This window comes from Trifolium pratense, linkage group LG4, assembly GCF_020283565.1.
Source record: "Trifolium pratense cultivar HEN17-A07 linkage group LG4, ARS_RC_1.1, whole genome shotgun sequence".
In the NCBI taxonomy this organism is placed as follows: Eukaryota; Viridiplantae; Streptophyta; class Magnoliopsida; order Fabales; family Fabaceae; genus Trifolium; species Trifolium pratense.
Window position 1 is genome coordinate 48,488,281 of NC_060062.1, and position 20,093 is coordinate 48,508,373.

Here is a 20,093-nt window from a genome sequence, read left to right on the forward strand (position 1 = left end):
TCCTTTACTTTCTTGCTATTTACTTCTACGCAAAACTCTCACAACCAAACAAAGCGAATGCAAAGCAATTTTAATTACTTTCTAAATTCCTAAGCAAAACTAGTAATTTTGGCACAATACCTGTGGAGAACGATAACTTATCACTTTATTATTTGGTTGCAATTGCAGAGCCACTATCAGTAGGACAAAAATAAATCTCTTAAATTAATCTAAGCCTAATACAATGAAAGCCCACGATACATGTTTAACTGTTTCAAAAATGTCATCCACGGTCAAAACTTTTGAATTAAAGATCCTTTCATTTCGAGCTCTCCAAAGCACCTAAACTATTGCGGGCCAAACCAATAATACTCCCTTTGAGCCTTGCTTCCCTTTTCTGAATGACGCTAAGAAGCTTACGAACATAGAAGAAATGCTATCTAGCAAGACCGTGATCAACCTAACCCATCGGTGCACCTTAGTCCACACCTCCCATGCTATCATGCAAGTAAGAAGAACATGGTTTTCCGATTCGGAGACCCCATCATAGTTTGCACACAAAGTCGCCTCCCCATTCCTTTCGCTTAACTTTCCTCAATAATTTTTTTACTCCCTCCGTCCCAAAATAATTGTCACTTTAAGAATAAAATTTTGTCTCAAAATAATTGTCATCACTTTTTAACGTAATACTTTCCAATTGTACCCCTTACTAATTATTATATGCATTATTTCCAAGGAAACAAACTTAGGGGTAATTTAGTAAAAATATTATTTCTTTTAAAAACATCATTACATTTCTTAATATGTGTGAAACAACCTTAAAAAAATAATCCAACATTTTTGAGACGGAGGGAGTAATATTTTTTACTTGACCAAAAAATAATCCAGCATTTTTTTCTTAAATAAAAACTAAATTAAGCATTTCTACTTTAATTAATGAGATTTACTTTTGTCCTTGATATTATAAAAAAAACAAATTTGATAAGATGTTCGTAGCGGACAAAAAGTAAATCTTTTAAATTAATTTAAGTGTAGTATGATGAAAGCCCAATTTGATAAGTCAACTAAATTCACAAAAAGAAATTCCATTGCCGGGAATCGAACCCGGGTCTCCTGGGTGAAAGCCAGATATCCTAACCGCTGGACGACAATGGAATTTGTGTTTGTTATTCTCAAATCGCAATATATATTATTTACAAACATAAAAGTAAGGCACAGCAAAACTTGTTTTATATTAATAACTGGGTTTTGATTTTTGTGGGTTTCTTCTTTTCTGTTCATCGAAGAGAAGACACACACTCTCTCTCTCTCTCTCTCTCTCTGATATACATATACATTGCAGCAACCGTTCCTTAATGAATTGTGTTTGACGTTGGCAGTGACAGTAACATCATAATCATAATCTGTATGATCTGATCTGAGAGAGACAGAGACACGGTTTGTTTGTTTGTTTGTTTGATGATACCCTTTGGTTGTTCTTTGAGAATTTATTGATTTGAGATGATAACTCGTTCAAAACTTGTTGAACAGCTCAGAGATTATCAGATCCGATCTCAGCATAAATATTCTTCACTCACTTTCTTCTCTCCCAAACCCCATATCATTACTTGGTAGGTAACTAATTAACTCCCTTCTTTCTTTTTAGTCTCTCACCATTTTCATTCACAATTCTTATCATATCAATTGCATTGTGTTGTGTTGTGACCACTGCTTGAATATGTTTTTTCTTTTTGTGTATTAATCATTTGGTTCCTAGAGAAATGGGTTCTGGTAATCTGGAGTTCGGCCTCGAGATAAGTAAAGTTTGGTCAACAATTGTTTCTACCACCTCGGGTTCTCCTGATAGATTCGTCCTAGGGGGAGTTTATTAACCACCTGAGCTGTTAAGATTTTGAGAATTTGGAGAAATTGAATAGTAGGAGGTTAGAAAGAGAGTAAAAATCATAAGATTTCATTTTGATAATAAAAGATGGTAAAATGAGGTGTTCTTATATAGAGCTATTAGAGGCTTAACTAACTAACTACCTAATAATAAACTAACAAACTAATTGAATTTCTAACTAATCATCATTATTCTTAACATGAGCCTAGTCACTTGGTTCACTACTTGAATATATTGTTTTGCTAGTTTTTATTGAAAGCTACGAAGCTCTGACACAGACATTGACATTTTGATAGAAGTAGTAATTTGAGAAAATAAAAGTAACTGAATGTAATCACGTGTATTAGTGTCGTATTGGACACCGGACAGTCTGACACGTCTTCGATCTGAAGTGTCTACCGAAAGTGATAAACAACAAGAGATTGTTAGCCATTCACCATTTTCCTTTTTTCAAAGTAGGTTAATTAGATTTCTTTTATTTTTAGAAGAATTCTAATGAAATGCTACCTGATAAGGTTGAATTGTGTTAGTTAGGTAAAGGAATTAGATATCTAGAAGTGCTTTGCCCGGTGGGAAAAGGCTTGTTTGTTGTTGTTGTTGTTTCTTTAAAAGGGTATCCCTACAGGCGTAGTTGTGATTATATGTAAGACTAACCTTGAGACAGGGTAGTGTTAGATAAAGCTATCGTTACTCTAGGATTTGAACTCTTCTGGTTGCAGGTTTAAAGTTCTCCTAGGATCATAATATACTTCCATTGAGATCAACTAGTGTTGGGTTATCTTGAATGTAGTTAATGCACTTGTTTTAGTTGTCAACTTCAGTGTTTGTAGAAAAATTTGATATTTTATGGATTGCATTATGCGATCATGCTATATAACAAATGTAGGATAATTCAATGTCCCAACTAGTTTTTTTTTTGGTCAAGTAGCCTAGTGGCTAGAAATCCACCTTTTTAAGGTGAATAAGTGGGTGTACCATAGTTCGAACCCCAATCCCTGCATATTGTATGCAATGTCCCAGCTAGTTTTCAATACCTCTAGAATTTGATCGTGTATCTCCTTGGGGCCGTGTAAATTATTAACATCGAGGGACATATCATTGAGGGAAAAAGATAGGAATTGTGTGCATTGATTCGCTTTCAGACCTGGGCATCTAAATGCCATGCTATCTTGAGTTTTCTGCTAGCAAATATATATACCATAAGCATAACATCTACCTACGCTATGGTCTAAATTAAAGGATGTAGAAGAAAATATGCTCCAATATCCAAATTGCAATTACTATCCCGATTTTTGACATTACAAAAAAGTTTATAAGCATGTACTCTTAGATTGAATAGTTATTCAGTGTGCATAAGCATAACATACATATATGCTGTTGATTCTCAGATAAAATAAGTAGCTGAAGAAAAGATACATCTGTTGTGAGCTTTATAGGTAGTTGGAGTGGCAACTGTATTTTTAAGCAATAGAAAGGCACATAATACCAAAATCCTAAATATGGCATTCAAATCTTCGTTCTAGTTCTGTTCCAGTTATCCTTTTGATTTAACCAATGTTCTTAATTGGGGATTGCAGAAAATAGTGGGTTGTTCAAATTATAAGCCAAAAAGAAAAACAGTTGCTACTAGACACACACCCATCGAAAGGCCTATACGACTTAGATATTTTGCATTATCATTCCTTTGTACATAGTTGGTTTTGATTTATAAGCTACTTTAATTAATTTAAGCCTAGTTTGGAGGATGTTACACACTATATTCCTTTGTTGCCCCAATTGGTTTGGTTCCATGGTATTAGCTAGCTAAAAAACACAAAAAGTTCCATTGCCGGGAATCGAACCCGGGTCTCCTGGGTGAAAGCCAGATATCCTAACCGCTGGACGACAATGGAAGATATATGCTACTTTTGACATACAATAATCTATTATCATATATTAAATCCTCTGATGTTCTTGACAAAAATTTTAATATTTAATTTATTAATTTAAAATGTATTTTTAAAAATTCAAAGGTATATTGCAATATATTTGGAAGTTTTAACATATAACCGTTTACACACACACACACACACAAATACAAGAAAAATAGACATTTAAGTTTTAGATTTTTTTTGGACAAACATTAAATTTTAGATTAAGTTATAATAACTGGGTTTTGACTTTTGACTTTTTTGGGGTTTTTTTTTCTGTTCATTCATTCATCCGCTAAAACACGAAGACACTCTCGGATTTGCACAGCAGGAACCGTGAACGGGTTGTGTTTATGTTGGCTTTGGCTGTAACATCTGTATGATCTGGGACAGACACGGTTTGTTTGAGGTTGCGAGTGGAGTTGTTAAAAGGGGTTTTTGATACCCTTTGGTTCCTTGAGATGATAACCCGTTCTAAACTTGTTGAGCAGCTCAGAGATTACCAGATCCGATCTCAGCACAAATACTCTTCGCTCACTTTCTTCTCTCCAAAACCCCATATCATTACTTGGTAAATTATTAACTCCTCCTTTTCCTCTCACTTTTTTACCATTTCATTCTTTCACAATTTTGATTCACAGCTGTTTATTGTATTTGGGGTTTATCTTGACTGTAGAATATGAATAGCATTGTGTCGTGACCACTACTTGAATAGATTGTTTTGCAAATTTTATTGAAATCTATAAAGCACTTATCCTGACATGACATTGACAGGTCGACACCGGTAATAATTTGAGAAAATTGAAGTAATTAAATGTAACTACATTTGTCAGTGCTTCGTATATTGAAAGTGATAAACAACAAGAGATTGTTAGTGCTTTACCATCTTCCTTTTAAAAATAGGTGAATCAGCTAGCTTTTCACTTTTTAGAAGAATTACTAATGAAATGCTACTACCTGCTAATGTTGAAGCCTGATAGGTAAAGGAATGGGATATCTAGGAATACTTCACCTAGTGGGAAAATGCTTGTTTGTTGTTTCTTTAAAAGGGTATCCCCTATAGGCATAATTTTGTGACTATATGTTAGACTAACCTTAAGATCGGGTAGTGTTAGATAAAGCTATTGTTGCTCTAGGATCTGAACTCTTCAGACTGCAGGTAAAGTTCTCCTTGGATCACAATCCACTTCCATTGTCAACTAGTGTCGGGTTATCTTGAAGCTATTTAGTGCACTTGTTGTATTGTAGCTGTTATCTTCGGTATGTGTATGTGTAGAAAAGATTGATAGTTTTTGGATTGGGTTGTGGGATCATGTAACAAGTAACATAGCATTTGTATGATAATTCAATGTCCCAGTTAGTTGTAAATGTAGTGCTAGCTCTGTTGTAAGAGTTTTTTTTCTTGTAACTTCAAGGGACGAAGTTCATATCTCTTTGGGCACGGTTGACGGTAGTAAAATGGTCATTAGTGCCACTTTAATTAATATTAATTACCCCTTCCCCAATTTTTTTGAGGAAAAAAACTGTTCCAGTTAGTTTTTAATACCCTCCAGAATTCGATTGTTCGTGTAAATTATTGACATTGAGGGACATATCATTGACAGGAAAAGATAGGAATTGTGTACATTGAGTCACTTTCAGACCTGGGCATCTGAATGCCATGCTATCTTGAGTTTTCTGCTCACAAATGAATATGCCATAAGCATAACACCTACCTACACTATGGTCAAGATTCGAGGTAGTAGAAAATATGCTGAAACACCCATCCCCATTTTCTGCTTGCAAATGAATATGCCATAAGCATAACACCTACCTACACTATGGTCACGATTCGAGGTAGTAGAAAATATGCTGAAACACCCATCCCCATTTTCTGCTTGCAAATGAATATGCCATAAGCATAACACCTACCTACACTATGGTCACGATTCGAGGTAGTAGAAAATATGCTGAAACACCCATCCCCATTTTCTGCTTGCAAATGAATATGCCATAAGCATAACACCTACCTACACTATGGTCACGATTCGAGGTAGTAGAAAATATGCTGAAACACCCATCCCCATTTTCTGCTTGCAAATGAATATGCCATAAGCATAACACCTACCTACACTATGGTCACGATTCGAGGTAGTAGAAAATATGCTGAAACACCCATCCCCATTTTTTACATATTATATAATCTTTTTAGGCATTTTGTGCTTTTAGGTTAAGGAGTTATTCAGGATGCATAAAAATATAGATACATGCTGTTGAACCTCTCTATTTATTACCTAATAGAGAGATGCAACCATTAGATGTCCTTTGTGGTCAAGCTAGTTTGTAAGTCGATATGTAATCATATAAGCTGATCTGTGTTCTATTGGAATGTTAAAATTTATGACTTGGGCACACTATACTATGCCTTCTACTTTCATGTTTATTTTATTTAATTTGTTGATGACATCGTTGCTCTGTATAAACCAAATTATGATGTTTCTTAGGGTGAGATTATTTTCATATTATGTTCTAACTTCTAATACCTCCAAATAAATTTAGTACATGCAATAAGATATGGAAGATTTTTATTCCACAACATGACAACCATGAATTCATTCCTTTGCTCTTGCTTACAATGGGGAATTTCACTTGAGAAAGATGTTCCATGTTAGTTGACTAAGGGTATAACCATGAGTTCCATTGTACAAGATCTTATTGCACTTACCAATGAAGCTCTATTCACACAAATTATATAAAAGAAACACGTTAGACTTGCTGGCAGAATACAAAACTGGATTTCCAATTTCAGGTAGGATTTATGCAGGTTATGTGGCAAAGCTCCACTAGCTTAGAGATGGAAGTTGGAGACCAGAGCACAAGTCACACAATTTAAATTCTTATTCCCATTGTACAGAGTGGTGGAAATATAGGGGGAGGTGTAAACCATCGAGTCAAACGGGATGGTTGAATTAAGGAGGGTCGCTGGTGTTTTTTATGAGTGTTGGGCAGGTGATGTTTTATGGGATTGAGTGCTGGGTGGTAAAAGGCCAAAATTAGAGCAAAATTAGTGTAGTAGTGCTGCCAGTTGTGTAGAAATACTAGACGCGATAGGATTAGGAGTTATCCATCAGGGGGAGAGTTGAGGTGACACCTATTGTAGAAAAGATGGTTGAATTTCGACTTAGATGGTTTGTGCATGTAGACTCTATAATTAGTAAGGAGAGTAGATCAGATGAAGGGTAGCTTAATCACTAGAGGCAGATGAAGGTCGAGAAAAAGAAGAAACTATGTAGAGCGAATGAAAATTCAACGGTTTTACTACATATATGATTTATGATAAAAACACTATGGCGTCGTTTGATCCTTGTTAGCCAACCCCTCCTAGTGTAATAAGGGCATAAGGCTTGGTTTTTGTCTGTTGTTATGGGATGGTTTTATCAGACTTACATGATGGTTAGGACATGACATGATGCTATTATGTTTGACAATTTCCTTAACTTCTTGCAGGGTTGATGTTGCTGTGGCAATTTCTATTGCTCTAGTGTTCTGCATCCTTGCAATCATATCCTGCATGACCCTTTATTTGAGGCGTTTTTGGATTTTTCTTCTAATTGTAAGCTTCAGTATATTACTTCTCATACGCCTAAGAGCTTCTAGGCATACCTTGGCAAGGAAGAGGGAAAGAAGGCTGCCATTGTCCATATGAGCATTCTCTGTGGTAATATCTCACATGATATACAGTGGCAGGCAAAGGGATATACCTTATATAAATTTGGTTTTTCATTGATATTTGAGTGCTGCCATTACTAGTGTAGGACAAGGAAACTTTTTCCTACCTTTATGAAGGACATGGTATTCATCTTCACAACCCAAATGCACAAGCCAAGGGAATTTGTCATACACTTATTTCACTTGTACCTGTAGTACTCATAAAATTGGTCCTACCAAGAGGCATGAAGTTTCTCCTTTTTATTTGTTGTAGATTTTTGCTATATGATGAGGAATTCCCATTTTCCCATGATGTTCTGCCGGTGACATTTTGCAGAAGTTACTCAGCCAAAGTAGTATAGAGATGTGATTTACAAATGTAGATAGTTGCAGCTGATGAGCAAATAATAATAGAATATCTTCTCTGGAAATCGCAAGCTTTGAATTTTGAATTTTGGTCGACTCTGTTCGTCATTTTCTCTCAGAGGAACTTTCTACGCTCTCAACATTACTTCGGATGTACTCATGGAAAAAACATGATTATTGTGTTGTCTAGAATTACATTTGAAGATATTTTGTTCGGGAGTACACTTCCAAACAAAATATGATGTTTGAAGTATACTTTTGAAAATATGTGTGGTTTTTTAAGAAACATGAGTGGCAAAAGTTGGTCCTCCTTTTCCCTTTCATTTTAAATGGAGATTTTTATTTTTTTATTTGTAACATATTTAACCCTTATCTTTGTTTTATTGAGATAAAGATGACATAATTTAGGCTATAGGCAAGACAATTTTTCAAGCTTATAGCATATAACTAATTTATAAGTTATATGACCAAAATAGACTTGTTTGATAACAAATGTTTTCTCACAAACTTATAGTATTTTCTTATAACCTACTTCAAGTAACACTTGATCTTATAGTTTATCATTTTTTATCTTAATTGAAAAATTAAATATTAATTAAAAATATATTTTTATGTCATTTTATATTTATCGATTAGTTAAGCAAATGTTGCATGGGTACTTCATTTTAGACAGAGTACTGGTATCGGGTATATCTTTTGCATATTTTACTCTTATTAAGAAAAATTGTAGTATGGTAGTTAATATGTCTAATTTATGTATAAAGATACCAAATTAAAATATCCTTTGAATATGTATAATTAATCTTGCCTTTTCATATTCCAAAATACTTCATGATATTCATTCAATCTTTTTATAAGAAATAATTTATTTTTTAAATTAATTGAATAACTAATGTATATTATAAATCAAATATATCAATTATATTTACGATCAAATATTTTATCAAATGAGTGTTTATATTTAAATAGGAAGGTACGTAGTATATTTGATCAAACAAAAGTGAACAACTTTTATATTTAGAATTGAATCAATTGTTTGTTTGTTGTAACCTTTGAAAATTTAATGAGGCTAAACAATATGTGTAATATGAGGGCATTACTTTTGGTGGTACCCCTATGAAACACTTATTAATTAATAGTACTATAGTATAGTGGTTCCAATCCATGTAGTCTGAATAGAGAACAATATGAAGAGAGATTGATTGCACTGCAGTCGGTCATATGTATTTTTAGCTTAAATTTTATATTTAAAATAGTTAAAATTTAATCTTAAAATATGACTATCGAATATTGATCATACGGTCCAGATGTCTTTAATTGATTCAGTGTAACTGCACACAATCTTAATTCCGTATAAAACCAAAAAAATCATGGAGTAGATAAGCAGCGACGGAGCTACATTATAGCATGTGTGGGCATGTGCCTTCACTAAAATTTGGATACAAATTTAGTAGTATGGCATAACATATATCCATGTACTTAGACTAAATGATATTTAGACCCCTCAAAGAAATGCAACTAATTAAACACGATACAATGTTGTAATTTTTTGTCATCTTATACATATATTATTTGTAATGGGTATTAGTTATAGTTCAACCGATAATGCTGATATCATTTACGTGTGAAAATTTTAGTAGTGTTTGTCATTTTATTTATAGAAGAAGGAAAAAAAAAGTAGACATATTATATATTTGCTGAACATGGATCAGTGAAAACTCCATTGTTAAAGATAAATATTTTTATTGATATTGATAATGAGAAAATTAATCGAAGTTTTGAGCATATAAAAGTATTAGAGAACAATTTATGATGTATATTTATGCTTCAAAATTGAATTTTTTTTTTGACTAAATGCTTCAACATTGAAATGTTATTTAAATATTTAATTCTTTTTTTTTTTTATCTATATTGCCCCCACTATAAAAATTTATGGCTTCATCACTGAGATTAGGGGTGATCGTATCCGAACCAATCCAAAAGTAAAACCGCAAATCGAACCAAACCAAACCGAAAACCGCAAAAACCGCATTTGGTTTGGATGTATTTGGATGACTTTCTTACTGAACCGCAAAACCGCAAACCGCAAAAACCGCGGATAACCGCAAAAACCGCATTAAGTTACTATTATATATTTATATTCCAATATCGTAAAAGAAAATATATTTATATTCCAATATACATGCCCAATTACCAAGTCAGTCGACCAAATCAATCGAACTTCAAGTTGTTTTTATTTTTTGTACTGAAATTTTATTTTGGTGTTGTAATGTTATTTTAAATAAACAAATTTTATCGGTACCGTGATGTTATTTTGAAAATTCAATTTTTTTATATATTTAAAATTGTAAGTTACTATAATGTTATTTTGGATAAATAATTTTTGTTGGTACTACAATGTTATTTTGGAACTTCAATTTTTTATTTTTTTTTTATGCTTAAAATTGTTCGGTACAATCGTTATGTTTTAAACTGCACCAACCGAACCGATCCAAACCGCATTGGTTTGGTTTGGTTTGGTTTGGATGACTTTTTAAAAATCAACCGAACCAAACCGAACCGCATGCATTTTTATCTCGCGGTTAGGATGACTTTTATGCTCAAAACCGAACCAAACCGCACCGCGATCACCCCTAACTGAGATAAGGGAAACAGATTTCCTGTTGTAACTGCGTCAACGCAGTTACAACTAACTGCGTCAACGCAGTTACATCAACAATCTTTCGATCGTAATCAATGGCTAGGATGATTTCAGTGTATATATAATATAAATTGTCTGATATAAAATCAATGGATGAGATTAGTTATAGCGTGGTTTTTCAACGGCAGCAGATCCGTAGATAAGTATCATAAAATTGGGCTACCCTAGATATTTATAGACTCCCTTGTTGCACGAATGTAATGGGTGGAATCGGTCAAAGATTGTTTGTTGTTTGTTAGTACTAGTAACTTAGAAAGAAGTGCCAAGCTAAGGCAATGGCATGGGATAGTCTATTACTATGATTTGTAGTAGCTGACAGTATGTTTGTAGGGTTGTCTCGTGCGGCCCCGTTTTCAGCCAAACCTGAACGTGAGCAATCATTTTGGTCCCCTCTTGGTTTGCTCAACTTAATACTACATCATGGGTCCTAGCTCCATAACTTTGTGTGTTTCAATATCACTAAAATTATGATGGAAAATTGTGGTAAATCAATGACTTTTATGGTAAAATTTATCACTAGACTTTCCGTCTTAAATATTTTATCCGATCTTTATTATAAACAAATATTTGTTTTTTAGTTTATAAAATGTTTGATGTATTTAATTTATCACAATTTTTCATCATAGGTACTTTGCTTGGCCGGCTGCTTATAGTCATTTAGAGTGTCTTTACTCTTCGGGTTTGATGCTTAGAATCTATGTTTGGTTGCATCTTGTTTCATAAGATCGAGCTGATACTATGCAAAGATAGTTGATTGTGTATAAATAGAAGAAACTGACTATATTTAAGATGTAGGATCGATTGAATGAATATGTGATCTTATTGCCCATGACCAAAAGACATAGGATTCATAAAGGATCTCTCTTCTCTTCGCTTCCTATACAAATTAAGAGCATGACTTCCTATTTGGCTCAAATTTAGATTAAATACATTTTGACTTTTACTTATATTTAAGATCGGAGGGAGTATTTTTCATCTCGCGACCGGCCAATTTACTCTTCTACTATATTATTATGTTTAAACTATTAAAATATTTTTTATAGGTACATTCCCTCAAACAACCACTACGGCAGAACACACACCACCATAATCGAAGATCAACAGCCCTAATGGCTTCACCTAAGGTTGATTTTATTCTTAGACAAGAGCGCATAATGTATGAGACACTGAAATTAATGTATCAAAAATCAATTATTTTCTTAAGAGGCATCAATAGATGTGTCTTTTGTGTAAAGGACTAGAGGGAGTATTGTGTAGTGTAAGTATACTACAAAAGACTTGAAGTAAAACGGCTAAATGTTTCCCTAAAACGAAACACTCTGTTTATTCTAATATGACCACTTCATCAAGTGGTTCATGGTAGATCAGTCACGAATAACATTATAACGAATACGAGTTTTACAAAATCTACCATTGAATTGAAAGTTTAGATCATATAGATCATCCATAGAAAAATTGAAAATCATTTGATATGTTATTGTGACACATCAAGATTAACGGTTTATTAAATAACGTAAATCTTGATGGGTCTCAATAACGTAAATCTTGATGGGAGTATTGTGTAGTGTAAGCATACTACAAAAGACTTGAAGTAAAACGGCTAAATGTTTCCACAAAACGAAACACTTTGTTTATTCTAATATGGACCACTTCATCAAGTGGTCCATGGTGGATCAGTCACGAACACTAGTGCAGAAAGGGGATTCCACTATTGGCCAAAGGGACTTTCCACTACTGGCCGTGGCCGTAGTGAATGCTGGCGTCGTTGTAAGTCCAGACTTTCCACGTCGGGTCTTTTAATACCCGTCGTGGTATCCTAATTTCTTCTTTAATTATTATTTAAAATTATGGACTTTCCACGTCGGTTTTTACAATTACCCGTAGTGGTATGTATGAGATTCCACGTCGGTTATAATGAATACCAGTAGTGGTATGTATGGTTTCAAATTTGTTTAATATAAATCATGGGGATTCCACTACGGGTATTTACACATATCCGTAGTGGTATGTATGGTTTTCCAGTTTTTTTTTTAAAGAATTGGGGATTCCACTACGGGTATTTACGCATATCCGTAGTGGTATATTGGTTTTCAATTACCACACAACTGAAACTTAATGCATAAGGTATGCCAATGAAACAAGTCAAGATACAACAATAGTTTCAATTACCACACAACTGAAACTTAATGCATCAATAATCAACCATTAATATGAAATATTATAGAATCAAATTTCCTACCAAATCAAAAATAATTCTGTTACAAAATTTTCATGAAACTAAATTACAAAAATTGTAACTATCTCTTAACAAAATCAAACAATGCTAACTACGAAAAGACTAGGCTAAACAAAGCTAACCAAACAGCACAAGCTCTAGTATAAGTGTAGCACTTATAAGCCTACATATAATTGAATTAATAGACCGGTTGCAATGCTCTAACACAAACCTAGTAACTTGAAGTAATAGTTACCCCTCAATGCTCTAACACAACATTTCTTGGGCTGTTCCTTGATGCGCAATCTTTGCTTTCCGGTTGTAGATGTATCTTGGCGGAGCAATCAACGTTACAATTAAGCACAACAAGGTTTATAGCTGAAATTAAAATCACAAATGGTACCACACAAATGCATCTTTCAATAAAAGCACCAAACCCAAAGTACAACCAAATAAATGAGTAGAGAAATACCTCAAAACTTTCACATCCACGACCTGATATAAATAAGAGCTTGTGGAAGCAATAATTTTTAGCAGTTATGTTGCTTTTCTTATATGCCATGACAAGGCTAAAGTTTTCTCAAAATAACTATCCTCAAAATTATAAGTTAATATGCCATGACAAGGCTAAAGTTTTCTCAAAAACTATCCTCAAAATTATAAGTTAGAAACCCTCCATACTCCAATCCTAAAATAGTTAGCTAATTGACCGAGGAAAAATATACTTCAATAATTCTTTATCTAAAAACTTACTTGGATGCAGGCACCATAAGATACACCACATATGCTGCATAACAACTTCCAACGGTCCTGTTCAGATGCAAAATTTACATGATTAAGGGGAAAGCAATTAGAAAACCGGCTGATATATGTACAGATATAGAATATATAACTCAACATGATCAGTGTGACAGAAGCAATTGGACGAGGCAAATTAACGTAATCTGTAGAACCAGGCAAAATAAATTGACTTGCTTTCTACGATGCAACACAATAAATTCAGAACCAATTTAGTTGAGCTTATCATGAAATCAAATTCATCCGAAAGCAAAATGACCAAAAATGGTTTTACATATGAATGCTGAACAGCTGAGAGAAATTACTTAAAATGTACCGATAGAAAATTCACTTTCCAGAATTCATATATGAAAATGATCTCTTATAAAATCATAAACCAGCTAGACTATAGTCATTTATCTCCATTAACTTGTATTTTTCTTCCCTAGTGCTATTTTAACTTTTAACCTTAAGCCATGTCACTTGCCATCATTCCAAATAATCATAAATATGAAGAAAAGCAAGCAGTGAAATATATAAAAAGTGAATGGATGGAAGGGCTTACAAACCCATTCCTGCAGCAAAGCCATTATCGACAAACATCAAGAGGCGGAAAACAAAGACAGCAGTATAGTCCACCTGAACAAACAACATGAAAGGAATTAATAACGGAAAATATAAAAATCCTAAACGATATCATAATATAGGCTATTGTTTAAGCCATGCTAGAGTCCAATATTGCTTAACTAGAAACTTGATTCATAGTAAACTAAAGTATTACATAATGGAAAAAAAATGGTATTATAGTTTAGTATTTTTACATGCACAACACAATCACATAGATTTCATTTGCATTTCAGGTTCATTATTATCCCCTACTTTTGTCATCCACATTCGCGCAGTTAGCAGAAAGTAAAAACCTGTTTTCTGAAGACAAATCATGTCATAGAAGTGTGTAAAGGGGAAGACAATAGATAACCTTCGCAATTTGACACATAAACTCCGTATTTAAAATCGCAGATGTAGTCCATGAGGTGTCAATTTAGTAGTAAGAGTCTGGCTTTATAACCTTAAGTGGTAGTATTCAAATCCCTTTAGGACGGTTGTAAATGTAGAGGAAAATAGATTATTAAACCAATTTATACTTTCATCTGAATTTATTTGCAGTAGAAAATCAATAATTCAGAAAATTTTGTCTGTAATAATACTACTATGCAGAAGCATAATAACCGAATACCAAGATGTAAATAACGGAGGGGAAAAGCATATACCTTAGCTTCAACATATTTCCATTTGACAAGAAGGTGATGTTTTTCGCCCCAACCATTTGAGAGCAGAAGGTTCATAATGTTATCTTGAGCCTATATATAAAACCAAAAGTGTAATCAAGGAAATGTATGTAACAGAAAATGCACACATGTTAAACACATAAAATCAGCTTATAGAAAAGAAAAAACATGTCTAAGGACAAAATAATACAATCCAGGTCCAAGGGGAACCAAGTCACATGTCTCGTAAGAAATTTTTTATACAACCGAAAAACAGTTAAGATCTCATAAGAAACAAACTATTATATACCTGTTGCCAACATTTCAACATCTCGCATGCAAGTCTACGCTTCACTGCAAGAGTTGCTTTAGCACTATCAATCGCCATTCTGAGTTGTATATCTACACCCTAGAAAAGTAATTAAAAGCTAATAAATAAACATCGAAAATGGATGTGAACAAGATTATCAGTATCTAGTATCTAAACATTAAATATATTCATCTTTTCCTAGTGAAAGATTCACCATACAAACTAATTTTTTCGAATCACAGCATTGAGAAAATTTTATGGTGGACAAAGAATGCAATGTCAATATTCAATGTTTTCAGTGTTGAGGTAACAATTTTTTATCTCCATGGAAAACATGCGCATGATATTACGATAGATGCATTATTATACTCCCTAGCAATGCTAAATCAACAGTCGGCGTACTCAAACTAACTCTGAGAAGAATAACTAAACAAATTCTATCTAAATGTCAAATTAATTGAACAAAATTGATTATAACCTAATCTAAATGTCATAATATAGTTTAAGATAAAAACAGAGAAATTAATCAAAACCTCATTGAATTTGTCTAAGCAAATCAAAAGTCCATAGATTAAAAAATTAAGGATCCAGAATCCATGAACAAAAAAGCAAAGTGAATCAAACATGTGATGCAAACTCAGAAAATTGACAAAAAATCACAATAAAGATGGAAGATATTGTCCAAAAATTGATTAGATCTGACCAAAAATTGAATCAAAAATCACGATCGTAAACGACAAGCTTGGCAGAGAGATGAGAGACGAGACAAACCTAAACTCGAAGAATAAAATGAAGCGGCGCCGATAGCTCAGAGGCTGCGCCTAGGGTTTCACGATTGTTAACCAATCTTCAGTGGTGAACGATTTTGAGAGTTTCGAACAAGGAACAAACTTTAGTTATGGATGATTACATATCTAATCACAGAGAAGAGCTACGAAATTTGGGGTGGAGCAAAGAAATTGAGGAATCGTGATTATTCGATGTGACGAAGTTGAGAGAAGAAATTGGGAATGAAAATAAATGAAAGATTGAGGAAGAGTTTCAAGAAGAACAAATGAAGAAGAAGATGATTTGGGGTTTCAACAAGGAAGAGTTAGGCCGGTTTCAACGAGAAGAAGAACGCGATTTAGGTTTTTATGTTTCTATGTGTTTTGCTGCGCGCATGTTAAGGGAGTTTTTTTTTTTTTTGTTACAAGTTAAGGGATTTAACTACCGTCTAAACAAAAACAGTAGTGAAATCCAATTAAAACAAATTTCAATGTAATTACAACATTGCCACCGTGTCAATTTTTCACTACTGATTTAAGAAAACCAGTAGTGAAATCCCTTGTCTATGAGCTTTTCACTACTGATATTCAAATATCCGTAGTGGAATCCTTTGGTCAAATGTGTTTCACTACTGGTATTCACATATCAGTAGTGGAATCTCTTATCCAAAAGTCTTTTTTCTACTAGTGGAATAACATTATAACGAATACGAATTTTACAAAATCCACCGTTGAATTGAAAATTTAGATCATATAGATCATCCATAAAAAAATTTAGAAAAATTAAAAATCATTTGATATGTTATTGAGACATATCAAGATTAACGGTTTATTAAATAACGGAAATCTTGATGGGTCTCAATAACACATCAAATGATTTTAAAAAAAAATTTAAAAATTTATGGATGATCTATACAATATAAACTTTCAATCCAATAGTGAATTTTGTAAAATTCATATTCGGTAAATCACTTGTCCACGATGGATCACTTGTGAAGCCTTGTTTATTCCTCTTTAAAATTGTTTTTTGTATATTTTATCTATCATCCGTTGGATTAAGGGCAAAAAAGCCCCTAAATAGATACTCCATCCGGTCTTTATTATAAGTAAATTTTTATTTTTCAGATTCATTATATAGTTAATATATCTGATCTATATTATAGACCAGATACATTTTTGAGAGCAAGACCAGATACATTTGTTATCTAATAAATCTGAAAAATGAAAATTTGCTTATAATTATGGTCGGAGGGAGGATAGCGCAGGAAATTATCCTATTCCAAATTTAGTGAAAGATGTTTCCATAATTTTAAAATGATATATAGTGGCAATATCATGCATATTTAGAGATCAAAATAACTATTACATATACTTCTGAATTATTTTTCTGCACTTAATTCTCTTCAATACTTTTTTTTTTTGAAGAAACTAAAATGGTATATATTAACACAAACAGCCTCCCCAGCACAAGGCGTACCGAGGTAGACTACACAAGTTTACAACAGAGTTAAAGAGATGTAATCACAATCAAATCAAACAAAACTCAAACACAACAATGGACTAGATAACCAGCTATGGTAGTTTAAAGCTAACGTAAAACTAATTCTCTTCAATACTTACTTCTATCCATCACACTTACACATGAACTTCACCCACCTGTTGTTCTTTGAAGTTTGGACCTTGAAGCTTAATTTGTTTGCTTTTGTTCTCAATATGTTTAAGTTTCAATTGAATACTAAATGCTGGTCTTCTGGTACAACAAACTCAGTCCTTTCATATGTCAGTACAAAACACCTCGTTCGTGTCAACTGTCAAAGAAATAAAAGACCGGTAGTTGCTTGGGGCTACATAACAACGGAGCCAGAAATTTAGTTTAAGGGGGACTGAATTTAAAAATATAAATTAATAAAAAAAAAATTTGAAAGCACGACATATATAAGAAGTTATAAGATAAATTTAAAGCTAATTTGTGAATCATATTTTATAGACCGTTTTTTTAAGTCGAACTTTTTTGCCTTTATTTTTGAGTTGTGTTATTTCAACACAGTTTTTCAAACACGTATTTGACATAATAGATAAATTGAGTTTGTGCATGCATACCGAAGTAGATTAAAAAATTGTAAAATGGTATATTTGTCAACTTTGTGTTTAAAATTTGTGTTTACATAACATTATTGTTTATTTTTATATGTATTGTAATTTTAGTATAAGAGGGGAGGGAAATGAAATTCAAGCTTCTTTTCAAGGGAAAGGAGTGTGATTTTAATTTATATGAGAGGGGAGGAAAATGTATATTTTAACATAAGAGGGGAGGATATTGTAATTTAAGCATCTCTTAAGGGAGGGAAATGAGATTTTAATTTGCATAAGAGGGGAGTGTATATTTTAATATAAGAGGTAAGAGAAGTGTAATTTAAGTATTTGTCAAGTGAGGGGAGTACAAAGCACTACAATTAATTATAGGGGTAAACATGAAAATCAATATAATTTGTCAACTAATTTAATACTAATCAAGGTTATCAAAACCGGACCGGCCGGTCGGACCGTGAACCGGTCATGAAAACGGTTCGGTTTTGAGCAAAAAACGGATAGGAAACCGACCGGCAAAAAAATGCGTGAACCGAGTTGAACCGGCGAACCGGCCGGGCGGTTCAAGCGGTTTTGCAGTTTTTTTTTTAAAAAAAAGGGTAAAACGACGTCGTTTTAATTTTTTTTTTTTAAAAAAAATCTGAAACAAAACAACGACGTTGTAGGAATAGGAAATGTTTTTGTTTTTCATCTATTTTTCATTTGGTTTGAATTATAAATTTTATTTTATTTTGACTTGTGACATTTTATCTTTTTAATGTGTGAAATTATGAAATATTCAACAATTATTCATATATATTTATTTATATATTAATTAAAATATATATTTAATTAAAAACGGTTCGATGACCGATCCGATTATGACAACCTTAATACTAATACCAACTATTTTAATAGCTCGATTTTGTCAAACTAATTCTTATAAAAAATATGGAATATTATATATATTGTGTAGTGTGGACCAGAACATTATTATTGAACTAAATTGAATGAAATGTGGCAGGTGCATGGCTTTCTATCTTTTGCTATACGTACTATACACTGGACAATATTATTTTTTTTGACAACTACTATACATTGGACATGATCCCCTAAAATCCCCACAGTTTAAATTAAAAGTGCAGAGAATTTTTTCCATTTATTACTCCTTCCGGTTCTAAATATAAGAGAAGATATACTTTTTAGATTCATTGAGAATTTAATGTATTTAGTTTATATTATAGGCTAGATATATTGAATTCTCAATATATCTAAAAAATAGATGTTCTCTTATATTTAGGACCAGAAGGAGTATACGCTAGGTACATAATATTCAACTCAAATATTCAAGTCAAAAGGTAACTATTCCATAATAATTAATTGATTTATAGCAATGTCATAACATTTGGATCACCTCTATCTTAATCCTCTATATCTCTTTTCTTTCTTTTTATTTTTCTCTTAATTTTAATCTCTCTCCTAAATTAACCAGTGTCACAACAAGAACTTCCTAATTATGAGGCATGACATTGAGCAATAATAAAGCTTGCAATTTATCATTTCAATTAGGCCAAATTACTCTTTTGATCCCTTAATTTATTTTTTGGTTTCATTTTGGGAGAAATACTTGTATGGTCCATACAAGTATTTCTCTCATTTTGGTTCCTTAATTCATTGTTGTTCCATTTAGTCATGTTAGTCCTTTTAGTTAGTTGTAAAAAAATTTAAACTCTATATACACATGTCATTTTGTGGTTGGATGAAAACTAAATTCCTCTTCTTCATCTTGTTCATGTGAATTCTTCATCTTCAATTTCCAAAAAAATAAGAACACTAAGTTCTTCATCTTCTTCATTGTTTTTTCCTCATACAACATCTCACTATTATCAAAGACATAAGATAAAAAAAAGAAAGAATGAAAAGACAAATATAATTAATAAATTTGTGTATTGTTTTGTCCTTGCATGACATAAGATCATAAATCTAATGGGCTCAATATCTTAAGCCCAATAACTTATTATCTAACGCCCTATTTCCAATTTTAGATAAATTGTGTTTTGCCATAAGTAAAGGATTGAACGGTAAAAACGTTGCGGATTAATAACTTGATAGTTTAAGCAACTAGATTTGGTCAAGTGGTGAGGGGTTTGAGATTTGGTCAAGT

At 32.7% G+C, this 20,093-nt stretch overlaps 1 long non-coding RNA gene and 2 other non-coding genes across 3 annotated transcripts; all 3 read right to left on the minus strand.

The window, feature by feature from the left end:
* Window positions 1–1,062: 1,062 nt before the first annotated feature.
* TRNAE-UUC lies at window positions 1,063–1,134 on the minus strand. Its single transcript has one exon. It is a non-coding gene; the product is annotated as a tRNA-Glu (tRNA).
* Window positions 1,135–3,681: 2,547 nt separating this feature from the next.
* TRNAE-UUC lies at window positions 3,682–3,753 on the minus strand. Its single transcript has one exon. It is a non-coding gene; the product is annotated as a tRNA-Glu (tRNA).
* A 10,806-nt stretch (window positions 3,754–14,559) lies between these two features.
* Window positions 14,560–16,355, minus strand: LOC123920821. Its single transcript, XR_006813776.1, has 3 exons — window positions 15,867–16,355; window positions 15,096–15,194; window positions 14,560–14,878 (listed from the first exon to the last, which is right to left on the minus strand). It is a non-coding gene; the product is annotated as an uncharacterized LOC123920821 (long non-coding RNA).
* Window positions 16,356–20,093: the final 3,738 nt, after the last annotated feature.